This window comes from Lutra lutra, chromosome 14, assembly GCF_902655055.1.
Source record: "Lutra lutra chromosome 14, mLutLut1.2, whole genome shotgun sequence".
Lineage (NCBI taxonomy): Eukaryota > Metazoa > Chordata > Mammalia > Carnivora > Mustelidae > Lutra > Lutra lutra.
Genome location: NC_062291.1, coordinates 9022949 through 9035055, shown reverse-complemented (window position 1 = coordinate 9035055; position 12107 = coordinate 9022949). Strand labels below are relative to the sequence as shown.

At 45.4% G+C, this 12107-nt stretch overlaps 1 long non-coding RNA gene across 2 annotated transcripts; it reads left to right on the top strand.

The window, feature by feature from the left end:
• Nucleotides 1–1529: 1529 nt before the first annotated feature.
• Nucleotides 1530–8671, top strand: LOC125085214 (uncharacterized). 2 transcript variants are annotated; one of them, XR_007122816.1, is made up of 3 exons: nucleotides 1530–1838; nucleotides 4644–4763; nucleotides 7773–8671. It is a non-coding gene; the product is annotated as an uncharacterized LOC125085214 (long non-coding RNA). The 2 variants fall into 2 exon arrangements; XR_007122815.1 differs by lacking the exon at nucleotides 7773–8671 and adding an exon at nucleotides 6666–6994.
• Nucleotides 8672–12107: the final 3436 nt, after the last annotated feature.

The following is a 12107-nucleotide window of genomic DNA, read 5'->3' as shown; positions in this document are numbered from 1 at the left end:
CTTTTGTCTGCTCAGGCTGCTATACCAAACACAGGCTGGGGGGCTTAAATGACAGAAATGTATTTTCTCACAGATCTGGAGGCCAGAAGTTCCAGATCAAGGTGCCAGCAAGGTTGGTTTCCAGTGAGCCTTTTCTTGTTGGCCTGTAGATTGCTATATTTTCTTTTTTAAGATTTTTTTTTTTTAATTTGACAGATCACAAGTAGGCAGAGAGGCAGGCAGAGAGAGACAGGAGGAGGAGGCAGACTCCCTGCTGAGCAGAGAGCCCAATGCGGGACTCGATCCCAGGACCCTGAGATCATGACCTGAGCCGAAGGCAAAGGCTTTAACCACTGAGCCACCCAGGCACCCCGATCGCTATCTTTTCAACTGTACCCTCAGATGACCTCTTCTCTGTGGGCCCCCAGAGGGGAGGTAGAGAGAGTGCTTTCATGTGTTTCCCCCTTATGATGACAGCACTCCTAGCAGATTAGGACTCCCGTGACCTCATCAAACCTTCAGTACCTCCTTCTAGGCCCTATCTCCAGAGGCAGTCACACTGGAGATTAGGAATTCTACACATGACTTTTGTGGGACACAATTCAGTCCTTAACAATCAGTACAGGAGAAAAACCATGGAGTAAATTCTAGAGGAGTCACACAGTGATGTTATAAAGTAAGTGGGTATAAAAGAGCACCTCTGAAGTCCAATAGGACATTAGAGCTAGAGGCCAACAGGAAAGTCCCGTATGTGCCACAGTTTTGAGTTTGACGCAAGCGCAACTCTGAAGGGAAGATATTTGGGAGGCTTTGGCCAACCACTGCTTCCAGCCAGGGGTGATTCTGGAGGGAATATCTCTCAGAGTGCTGCCTAGAATCAAGACTTTGGGGTTGGAAAAGTGCCACTCCCAAAGCTGGAGAAGGATGGTGCTCTAAGTTACTTGAAGAGTAATGTTCTGGGAGATAGGAGATCTGGGTTGTCCTTTTTGTTCTGTTGCTGACCAGATGTGAAAATGCAGATTAACTCCCTAACCGTCTCAGTTCTACCACCATGTGCTGCAGTCACGTGTCCCAAGCCCCAGAGTTAGTTTTATCCATAACCAGAAGCAGGTCTTTTAGTTTCCAATCTCTTAATCGGGCTGTTCGTCACAATATATAGCGGACACATGACAGCCACTGGGGAGAAGTAAGGGTTCTCTTCCCCTCAGGGAGAGTGGAAAGGCTCTAGGAGAGGGCAGACCACTAGGCCAAAGGCAGCCAGTGCCTGGGAGTGGAGCCATGGGGAAGAGTGTGCTGATGACAGCCTTATGGAGGGAGGGCAGAAAGAGCCACCACCGTGACACTTGAGTCATAGATCGAGCTTGGGGACAGAGAAGGGGTCAGGGCACAATAGAGCAGCAGCTGGCAAAGTGATTCTGTTGAGCTTAAGCTCATAGTGCCTTAGAGAATTAGAATGGGAAATACCTTGCTATTGTCTGTGACTCTGTGATTGTGCGTGTATGAGTGACAGAGTGGGGACAGAGAGAGAGGGAGAGAGAATGCATTAAATTTTAAAGAAGAACAATAAGGGATGCCTGGGTGGCTTACTCAGTTAAGCGTCTACCTTTGGTTCAGGTCATGATCCCAAGGTCCTGAGATTGGATCCCATACCAGGCTCTAGTAGGGGGCCTGCCTTCCCTCTGCCTGCTGCTCCCCTTGCTTGTGATTTCTCTCTCTTCCTCTCTAACAAATAATAGTAAAAAATAAACAAGGGCGATAAGTAATGTTTACTTTTGTTTCTGATGCCAGACAGGTTCAGAGGATTGAAGAGGGAGATCCAAGGAGCTAGCCTCTTAAAAGGAGTGAATACCTAGTCACTGGTAAGACCCCTGGTCCTGCAATACAATATGGCTCCTGTGATCTGGGTCCTGAAAACGCCTCTCACCATCTTTAATCTGATAGTTTGATTCTTCATTGTGCTCACTGTGGGGAACTGGGAGAAGCTATGGCACTTGGCCCTTTGTGGAGGGAATTTTAGTAGTATAAATACAATAGTTATCAGTTCTGGAGCACTTCCATGACTCTGCTGCAGGCACTGTGCTGTGACCTGGGTTTATAGCAGTGAGATAAACATAGAAATAGATGTGGTATCTGTTTCCAAGAAGCCGAAACCCACTGTTCTCCTTGTCCCCTTCCCATTCTGTCTTCTCCAGCCCCTGTGCAACCCCACCAAGCAGGGAGCTTGCTTCTCCCTCTCCCTCTGCTGCTCCCCTTGCTTGTGCTCTCTCTCTCTCTGTGTCAAGTAAATAAATAAAGTGTTTTAAAAATTAAAAAAAAAAAGGCAAAACAAATAACCCGGTTCTGTAAAGTGATTTTCTGAATGTAGTTATGGGCAGTGCTGGGTACTGAAGAAGACGCTCTGCAGAACAGAGGAGCGGGGGAATTACAGAACAAATTCCACAGGTCATTGAATGTATCACTTTCATCACCCCACCCATAGCACTTATTAATCTCTAGCCCAGCCAATCTGTTGGTTATAAAAATGAGCTTTCTCCAAACTGACAGACAGCTCTCACTTTAGCAATATAAATCATTCTGTTCTTTATCACTAATGAGATCTAATCCTGTCTAGTAAAGAAAGCTTGAGAGTTCTATAGCTCTGTAAACATTTAAGAAAAACAATGGACTCAATTCTAGTTATTTTTTTTTAAAGATTTTATTTATTTGACAGACAGAGATCACAAGTAGGCAGAGAGGCAGGCAGAGAGACAGGCAGAGAGACAGGCAGAGAGAGAGGGGGAAGCAGGCTCCCCACTGAGCAGAGAGCCCGATGCGGGGCTCCATCCCAGGACCCTGGGATCATGACCTGAGCCGAAGGCAGAGGCTTTAACCCACTGAGCCACCCAGGTGCCCCAATTCTAGTTACTTTTTAACTAACTTGACTTGCCAAGGGAAGGAGAAAGTAAATATCAGAAATCTTATCACTAAGCACAAATTGCAAGTTATACCTACCAAGATGTGGTTCAAAATATAAATCATCAGTCTCCTTAGAAGCCTTTTACCTTCTTATATCTGTTATGTTGGGTAAATGAGTAGTTACTAGAACACAGCTGGCTCAGTGATCACAATTCAGCTTACCCTCAGAAGTACAAATAAATTACATGTTTAGCCCGATAACTGGACACTGATATAGAATTATTCACTGGCTGATTCCTAGATCAGAAACCACAAAAAAATTTTTCTTTTTTATGGAAGTATGGCTGTTACAATAGTTTCACCTGTACCACATAGTGATTGATTTAACTACTCTATACATTACAGCTCTAGATGTAACATTTTAATAGAACAACAATATCCTTGATGGTATCATGGAAATGTAAGTGCCTTGTGCACTTTTCTTTTCTTTTTTTTTTTTTTTAAAGATTTTATTTATTTATTTGAAACAGAGAGAGAGATCACAAGTATGCAGAGAGGCAGGCATAGAGAGAGAGAGGAGAAAGCAGGCTCCCCGCTGAGCAGAGAGCCCGATGCGGGCCTCGATCCCAGGACCCTGAGATCATGACCTGAGCCGAAGGCAGAGGCTTAACCCACTGAGCCACCCAGGCGCCCTTTTGTGCACTTTTCTTAATGTGTATAATTACTTAAACATCACAGTAAATGAATCAAGGCCATTGTCAAGCTTCCATCAAGAAGAGTCCTTAACTAGAGGGATTTCCCATTGCTCTCAGGATGATAACCTCTGAGCGACAGGTTCCATTAGTTGGCCACACACATTTGGAGCCTTGTGGACTTTCTGACAGCTGAGCAGCGTATCTCTGTTTCAGGCATTGTGATCCCTGTTCTTAATGCAAGAGTGACAGTTGTCACTTTTCCTGTTACCCCTGTCTTTAGGAAAGCATCTGACTCAGAAAGTTGAATCAGTCCCCCCCAAAAGGATTTTCAGGAGAACCACCTCAAAGATGACCACCTGAGATATTGTCAAGAAAAAAAACTGAAATTCTAAGCAACATCCATAATAAGTCTTTTCATGTTGATAAGGAAAGATTTTCCCCTAAATACCAGATAGGCTCCATGAAAGTGAGATCTTTACGTGTTTTGTTCACCGTGTCACTAGTCCCCTAGAAGAGGGTCTAAGACATCACTCAAGATTAGGTTGTTTTGAATGAATCAAATGAGTGAATGAACTGTGGTCTTTGATAGTGAGGTAGTTTATGGTCCTTAGGCAAGAGATGGGATTTGTGTTGAGATTTCAAGAATGGGAGGAGCCGAAGAGAAAATTGAGAAGCTAAATGTGAAAGTATGCAATTTACTGACTGGAGTAGGTCTGAATACATTTCAAACATAATTAAACTATGGCTGTGGGTCTATACGTGTTTTCATAATTTTTCCTTGAAAATGTGAGGCATACAGATGTCATCTCCAGTGAATTCTCTTTGTCCGTATACAGAATCACCCCCCCCCCCCCCAAAGGCATTCTGACTGTCCTCAGCCCATCCACTTCAGGATTGTAACTCCTTCTTCCTCCTGTTCTTTCTGACATCATGTACTTTCAGGTTCTCCCATCTTGGGTCCCACTCTCATTAGCTGTAGAAGTCATGTGATGTTTGCCATGTGAGGATGGCAATACTCTCTGACCTTTGGTTACAATATGTCTTTGAAAGCCAGTGTTTATTCTGCTTTTACAGCATTTCTCCATTTGAACTGGCCACCTTTTAAGTGGTCATTAGCCACATGTGGCTGCTAGCCATGGGACTTGGACAGCAGAGGTGTGGAAAGTCCACACATTCTTCCACTCAAAGGATATTGTGAGTTATGCTACATCATTTTTTTAAGTGTCTTTTTTAGGTATTTAAATTCAATTAGCCTTTAGATAGTACATCATTGGTTTCACACAGATTTTAGTAACTCATCAGTTGTGGATGACACCTGGTGCTCATCACATCGTATGTCCTCCTTAGTGCCCATCACCCAGTTACTCCATGTCTCCCACTCCCCCCGCCCCAGCAACCCTCAGTTTGTTTCCTATAGTTAAAGGTGCCTCATGGTTTGTCTCCCTCTCTGATGACTCCCATGCAGTTTTCCCTCCCTTCCCTCTGATCCTCTGCACTACATCTTAATCTCAACAGTGAAGTCAAGCAGTGGTAGTAACTCGGCCATGGAGTCATGTATATTCTAAATCTGATGAGGCGGATTCCTGACTGCCTTTGTCTCTGCTAGAGCGCTTACATTTGTTATTATTATTGCTGCTGTTTTCATGTTTCTTGTTCACTGAATGTCTGATAAAAGAATTAGTGAAATGTGTGACTGCAGAAAATACAATGAGTCATGGATGATGAAGACTTTCTCCTTGACCAGACTTGAGTCAGGTTCTTCTGAGTCCTCTTTCTGTCCAGGCCTTGACCTCAGGCTCTGCCCACGTAGCCCAGTTTTAGCAAGAAACCTGCTTAGTCAATTTTTCAGCAATATCCTATCCTACTCTTGATATCTGATCAAATTCCTTATCTCTCACCCCTGGTATCTTACCACTCTTTTTTTTTTTTTAAGATTTATTTATTTATTTTTTCCAAGATTTTATTTATTTATTTGACAGAGATCACAAGTAGGCAGAGAGGCAGGAGAGAGAGAGGAGGAAGCAGGCTCCCCGCTGAGCAGAGAGCCTGATGCGGGACTCGATCCCAGGACCCTGAGCTGAAGGCAGAGGCTTTAACCCACTGAGCCACCCAGGCGCCCCAGATTTATTTATTTTGACAGAGAGAGGTAGCATGAGCAGGGGGAGTAGCAGAGGGAGAGAGAGAACCAGACTCCCCACTGAGCAGGAACCCCAATGCCAGGCTTGATCCTGGGATCAGATCATGACCTGAGAGCCAAAGCCAGAGAGTTAACCAACTGAGCCACCCAGGTGCTTCAGCATCTTACAACACTTAATATCTGATCAAATCCCTTATTCCCGGGGCACCTGGTTGGTGCAGTTGGTTGAACGTTTGACTCTTGGTTTCTGCTTCAGTCATGATATCATGGTCCTGAGATCAAGCCTCACATCAGGCTCTATGCTCAGTGAAGAGTATGCTTAAAATTCTCTTTCCCTACCCCTGCTCCCTCTCTCTAAAATATATTAATAAATCTTTAAAAAAATTCCTTATCCCCTGCTCTCAATATTTTATGACCCTAGCCTTCCTTCAACAATGTTACTGTCCATATGGTTTAGCCAGAATCCCTTCATCCTTACCCTTGATGTTCCATCTTAATTTTACATTCAGTGCCCCCCACCATGCTCTTTAGCTATAAATCTCCATTTGTCTGAGCTGAGCCAGATCTCTCTCCCATACTATAAAATAAAATCCCATCGTAGTAGCATCCCTTGAATAAAATCTTCCTTACTGTCTTTAACGGGTGTCACAAAATTTGTTTTCTTTAACGGTCAAGAGGGTGCTAATGGAGTACCATGACAAAAGGCCTAACTTCCTATAATGGACATTTTTTGGGTTTACCTGACAAATACTCTTTTCCTCTTCTAAGAAAAATTTCCAGTTCTTAGTATAACTGCCAACTGGCCCAGGGGTGGACAAGTGAGTCAGATGAGACCAAAATGAAAATTCTGTTGAGACACTGGGCCTTGAGGATTCAAACCAAGGATGAAAAAGTGTTGGTACTCCATTATTCTGATGGTCCATTAATTCTTGCTTTTTTGGTTCCTGTGTCTATCACAGTCCCTGCCTTTTTGAAGATAATGACCACTCATCTGAGTACACAGTTCGCAGAATCCCTTTGCAGTGGCCCATGTGGGCCAAGGTAGTAGAGCATAATAGATCTCTGCAAGTTTTTAAAAAATGCCTTTGTCCCTGTTGCCCATGGCCATTAAAAACAAAAGGTTGGGGGTAGGGGGATATTGGAAAAGGTGACATTATAGCTACTCACTGATCTTGTGATTGGTAGAGAGAAAGCAACACCTACATACAGGGCCAGTGAGTGAGTGGAGGAAACATCCTTGGCTCTAGGAGGAATGGGGGAAGGAGAAATATTAATAATCTTTGTCTTTGGCACTGCCCCTGAAGACTTCCCCACCCAGGAAAATGATCTAGTGTGACTCTCCTAAACTTTGGCAAGCCCCTTAAATTTAACTGACTGCTATATCTGATACTCCCTGCTAGATAGCTCTGATCATGATTTGATTGTTACTTAATTTTTAAATTATTTTAAAATAAATGTTTAATTTAAATACAATTAATTAACATATAATACTAGTTTCAGACATACAGGTTAGTGATTCATCAGTCTTTTATAACACCCAGTGCTCATTGTATCACATGCCCTCCTTAATGTCCATCACCCAGTTACCCCATCCACTCATCCCCCTTCCCTCCAAGAACCCTCAGTTTGTTTCCTATGATTAAGAGTCTCTTCTGAGGGGCACCTGGGTGGCTCAGTGGGTTAAAGCCTCTGCCTTCAGCTCAGGTCATGATCTCAGGGTCCTGGGATCGAGCCCTGAACCGGGCTCTCTGCTCAGTGGCGAGCCTGCTTCCTCCTCTCTCTCTCTTCCTGCCTCTCTGCCTACTTGTGGTCTCTGTTTGTCAAATAAGTAAATAAAAGTCTTTAAAAAAAAAAGTCTCTTCTGGTTTGTCTCCCTCTTTGATTTCATCTTGTTTTATTTTTTTCCTTTCTTCCCCTATGATTCTCTGTTTTGTTTCTTAAACTCCACATATGAGTGAGATCATATGATAATTGTCTTTCTCTGACTGACTTACTTCCCTTGGTGTAATACCCTCTACTTCCATCCAAGTCGTTGCAAATAATTGCCATTTATTTTAACTCGACAGAGAAGGCCACTAGAAACAGCAGGTGATGGCCCCAGCTCCTGTCCCTTCATGCAGAACATCTGTCAACACCTATGGACATCTTTTCTTCCCCATTCCTATGAATGTTGCTCAGTTGTTACATGGTGTGGACAAATGCTGCTGGCTGGTGGCGTGGACACACTGGACAAACTTGGCCTTTGGTAAAACAAAGACTGGATTCAATTACTCAAACTGAAATGGGAATGCTTGGATAAACAAGCCTGCCAGGAAGTCCCATTGAAGGTACTCAACCTGTGCCCCTTCCCTCTTTGGACCAAGAGCCTGAACCTGAGAGATGAAGGGCTTATCCAAGGTTATGGCAAGGTTATGCAGAGCTGAAAGTAGACACAGGTGTACATGCTTATTGGTTAAGGCTGGCTGTGAAGTCGAACTGCCTCAAATCTTGATTCTCTTTGCCACTTCTTATTCTCTGACCCTGTTTTTTGTAGTTTAGGACGTAGGGATAATAACAATATCAGCTAATGGGGTATCCTGACTTTTTGATATTTTAGTTCTTGTCAGACATTTACCATAATGCATAGCACATGGATGTGTGGGTGCACACACATGCACATGCTTGACACTCGAAAAATTGTTCCCTGATATTAACTTTATCAGTGCACTTTGCATCCACCACCAATTGGCTGTTTTGTCACAAACTGATTAAAGCAGAACTGTCAAGTGAGGAACTTCAAAGCCAAAGCATTAAGTGCTGTGAGAAACCAGCACCTGGGAGGTTTTGTCTCAGCATCTGTGATTAGAAGGCAGGAAAAAGAGACTTTGGGGACACAGTTCACCCCTTCATGAAGCAGCCATTCAGAACTTTCTCAGAAGGGCTAATGCCTAATCTTCCAAAGACCAGAAAGAACAAGCTTATGGCCTGTTAAAATCAGATTTTTAAAAGATTTTTATTTATTTATTTATTTGAGAGAGAGAGAGAGAGAGAGTAAGAGAGAGAGCATGAGAGGGGAGAATGTCAGAGGGAGAAGCGGACTCTCCATGAAGCTGGGAGCCCGATGTGGGACTCGATCCCAGGACTCCAGGATCAAAATCAGATTTATTGACTCAATACAGTCAGGGAAGACATTCCTCAGGAGTCATAGAATGCTGGTTGCCATGAGGGAGGAGGGAAGCATCTTTTACAAAGTCTGGGCTCTCAGAGAAGGAGTCTCAAGCAGGTGTATGGAAAGCAGAGGTCAGTAGGGGATTAGAAGCTCTTTCTGAGCGGAAATGAGTAGAAGCAGGGATTAACCAGGACTTGGGCTCTGCCTTATTCAGTTCAGGCTGCTGCAACAAATGATCACAGACTGGGTGGCTGAAACAGCAAAACATTTACTATTCCTTGCAGTTCTAGAGGCTGAGAAGACCAAAAGCAAGGTCCTGGGAGATCTGATATCTAGCAAGAACCTGCTTCCTTATCTATAGATGCCCATATTCCTGTTGTCGCCTTGCATGGCTGACAGCTGGCTGAATAAGCTCTCAGGTCTTTTCCCAGAAGTGCTTTTATCTCATTCACAAGGGTTCCAATCTCATGACCTCATCACCTCTCCAAGCCCATACCTCCTGATGGCACTCCTTGAGGGTTAGGACTTCAACATCTGAATTGGGGCAAGACACAAACATTCAGTCCATTAACAAGTGTTGTCATGAGGACAGTGTAGCTTAGCAGCTGGGTATCCCCAGGAATCCATGGGACTAGCAAAGCAGAATCTGGGGGTGTCACTGGTAGGAAAGCAGGAGTTCCCCAAGAGAGTCCTCATAGCATTTTACAGAGACAGCATCCTTGAGAAACAATAGTTTCCATGACTCATACAGCAGCCTTTATCTATGCCTGTCCTCCCCGCTGGATTCACAGCAAGCCTACTTCTTTCTTTTCCAGTACAAATGGATTTCCACTCTCTGAATCCTGATGAATTTTTGCTCTTTTGCAGTTAGTAGGTTGTCCCTCAGGATTCTACATGTCTGGATTTGCAATCGTGGAAACTGCCAAAGGTCCAGGGTCCTGGGTGGCAGAACCTGGCCTCTGCCGCTATTGCCCAAGGTAGGGACTCCAGTCCCTTGAGCGTCCTGCTGCTGTCAAAGGTTTGTGTGCATTGGCTTGTTGTTTTTTAAAAAAAATGTAATTGCTTATACATGAGTTTGATCATGCTCAAGTGGCCTTTCTGTGGAAACAGCGGCCAGGCTACACCTAGAAGTCACTGAAGAAAGTTCTAAGAACTCCTGGTTGGTGTGAGGCTAGAGAGAGAGAGAAAAAGAGAAAAGAAATCTGCCTCTCTGCATTTTGCAAGTCTCTGGGGAAAATGTGTGGGCTGTGCACTCCCCACACGGAGATTCCAGGCAGGGAGGCCCTCCTGAGCCTCATCTCCCTGGGCTCCTCCTCCAGGAGCAATCCCTAGTTTGAGACCAGGGTTAGGGAAGGAAGAGCAGCAAAGCAGGGTCTAGAAGGAAGGACTGCCACAGACCACGGGGCACCAGAGGGCCAGGCTGGTACCTGCTCACTGTACAAATGGGTTCAGCTGAGCAGGTGCAGGGGTGCCCTTGGCCCCTCTGGTGGGCTTTGCAGTGCCCCAAACTCAGGAATAAAAAAGGCTGGCTCAGGTGACTTATTTTTGGCTGGGAAGGAGCTGACGGCAATGGAAATAAATGAGTAGGGAATGATGTTGGAAAGTTGGAGGGTTTGTCCTTTATATCTCAGCTTTCTCTCCTATCTTCCCTTGCTCTGTATTGTGTTCTTAAAGAAGTTTTTGGTATGATATTCCTGTTCACTGATTTACTCCTGAGCTGTGTCTTTTCTGCTGTTCAGCCCATCTGGTGAATTATTTTACTGTAAAAAGTATCTTGCCCTTGCAAGGTCTTGTCTCACCCTCTCCCCGGGGAGACTTGGGGAATCCCAGAGAACTCAGCTTGCCACCCAGAAGGAAACCAGGATTCAGAGTAGAGGAAATCTGCTTGGACATCTGAGGCCACCCCCACATTCAGCGGTTCCCTGGACACAAACCCAGACCTTGATACTGATCCTGAACCATGCTCTCAACTCAGACCCCTGTGATCCTCATCACAGTGCTTTCAGATCAGTGCAGCCATGCCCATAGGCACAAACTCTAAGCCTAGATTCTGTCTTGAGAGGTCTGTCCCCAATGGCCTGGCTCCAAAGCCCCAGAGATTGGGGACAGTGAGGAACACCATAGGACTCACACTGCCACCCCAAGAAAAACCATGCCATTTGGAACTCCAGAAAGGATTCAGAGGAACTGAAATCTGTATTCCCACCTCTGGACACCCCCGTATTCAGCAGGACCCTGGATGCAAACCTGGAGCTTGACACTCACCCTGAACCAATCCCTCAACTCCACCCTCCTCCCCCAACCCAAGAAAGATGGACAAAGTGCTGGCAGATCAGACCTGCCATGTGGTGGGCCCTAACCATAACCTTTGGTTTGGTTCTCAGGGTTCTGACCCCAGAGACCTTGCAGTAGAAGCCCTACAATTTGGGGACACCTGGGCAATACCAGAGGACTCAGCCCGCTGCCCAGAAGGAAACCATGCCATGTATAACTCCAGAAAGGATGAACAGAAGAAAAAATCTGCATGTGCACCTGAGGCCATGCCCACAGTGAGTGGACCTCTGTCCAAAAAATCCAGAGCCAGACACTCACCCTGACGTACATCCTCAGCTCAGCAGTCCGGGAAGCTCTCCACAGAGCCTTCAGATGGGTCCTCCCATGCCCCTAGGCCCCAACCCTAAGCCATGGTTGGGTTCTGATAGGTCCATTCCCAGGGGCCTGTCCTCAGAGCACAAGGGATAGGGGACACCTGAGCAATCCCAGAGGACTCAGCCTGCCACCCAGAAGGAAATTGTGCCATTTGGAACTCTGGAAAGGATTCAGAGGAGCAGAAATCTGCATGCCCAGCTGAGGACACACCCACACTGAGCTGACCCCTGGACACAAAGCCAGAGCCAGACACTCACCCTCACCTACACTGTCAACTCAGCCACCCAGACAGCTTTCCATGGGGTCTTCACGTCAGTCCTGCCATGTCCCTAGTCCCTAACGCTAACCCTTGGATGGGTTCTGTAATGATCTCCTCATTTCAGTTATGTGGTGGTTCTGCAGGACATTATCCTGGTGTGGGGTCAACACACTGAAGCATCCAGTGTGAAGTGGCAAACGTGGTAAAGAAATGACGGCTGGGGAATCTGAGTGTGGAGCCAGCACGTATTTTTGCTGCTATAACAAGCTGACTGCACTTTGAAATCACCGCAGAGGAAACGACTCTTCCAAACATCCATGTTAGCATGACGACACAGAAGCAGAG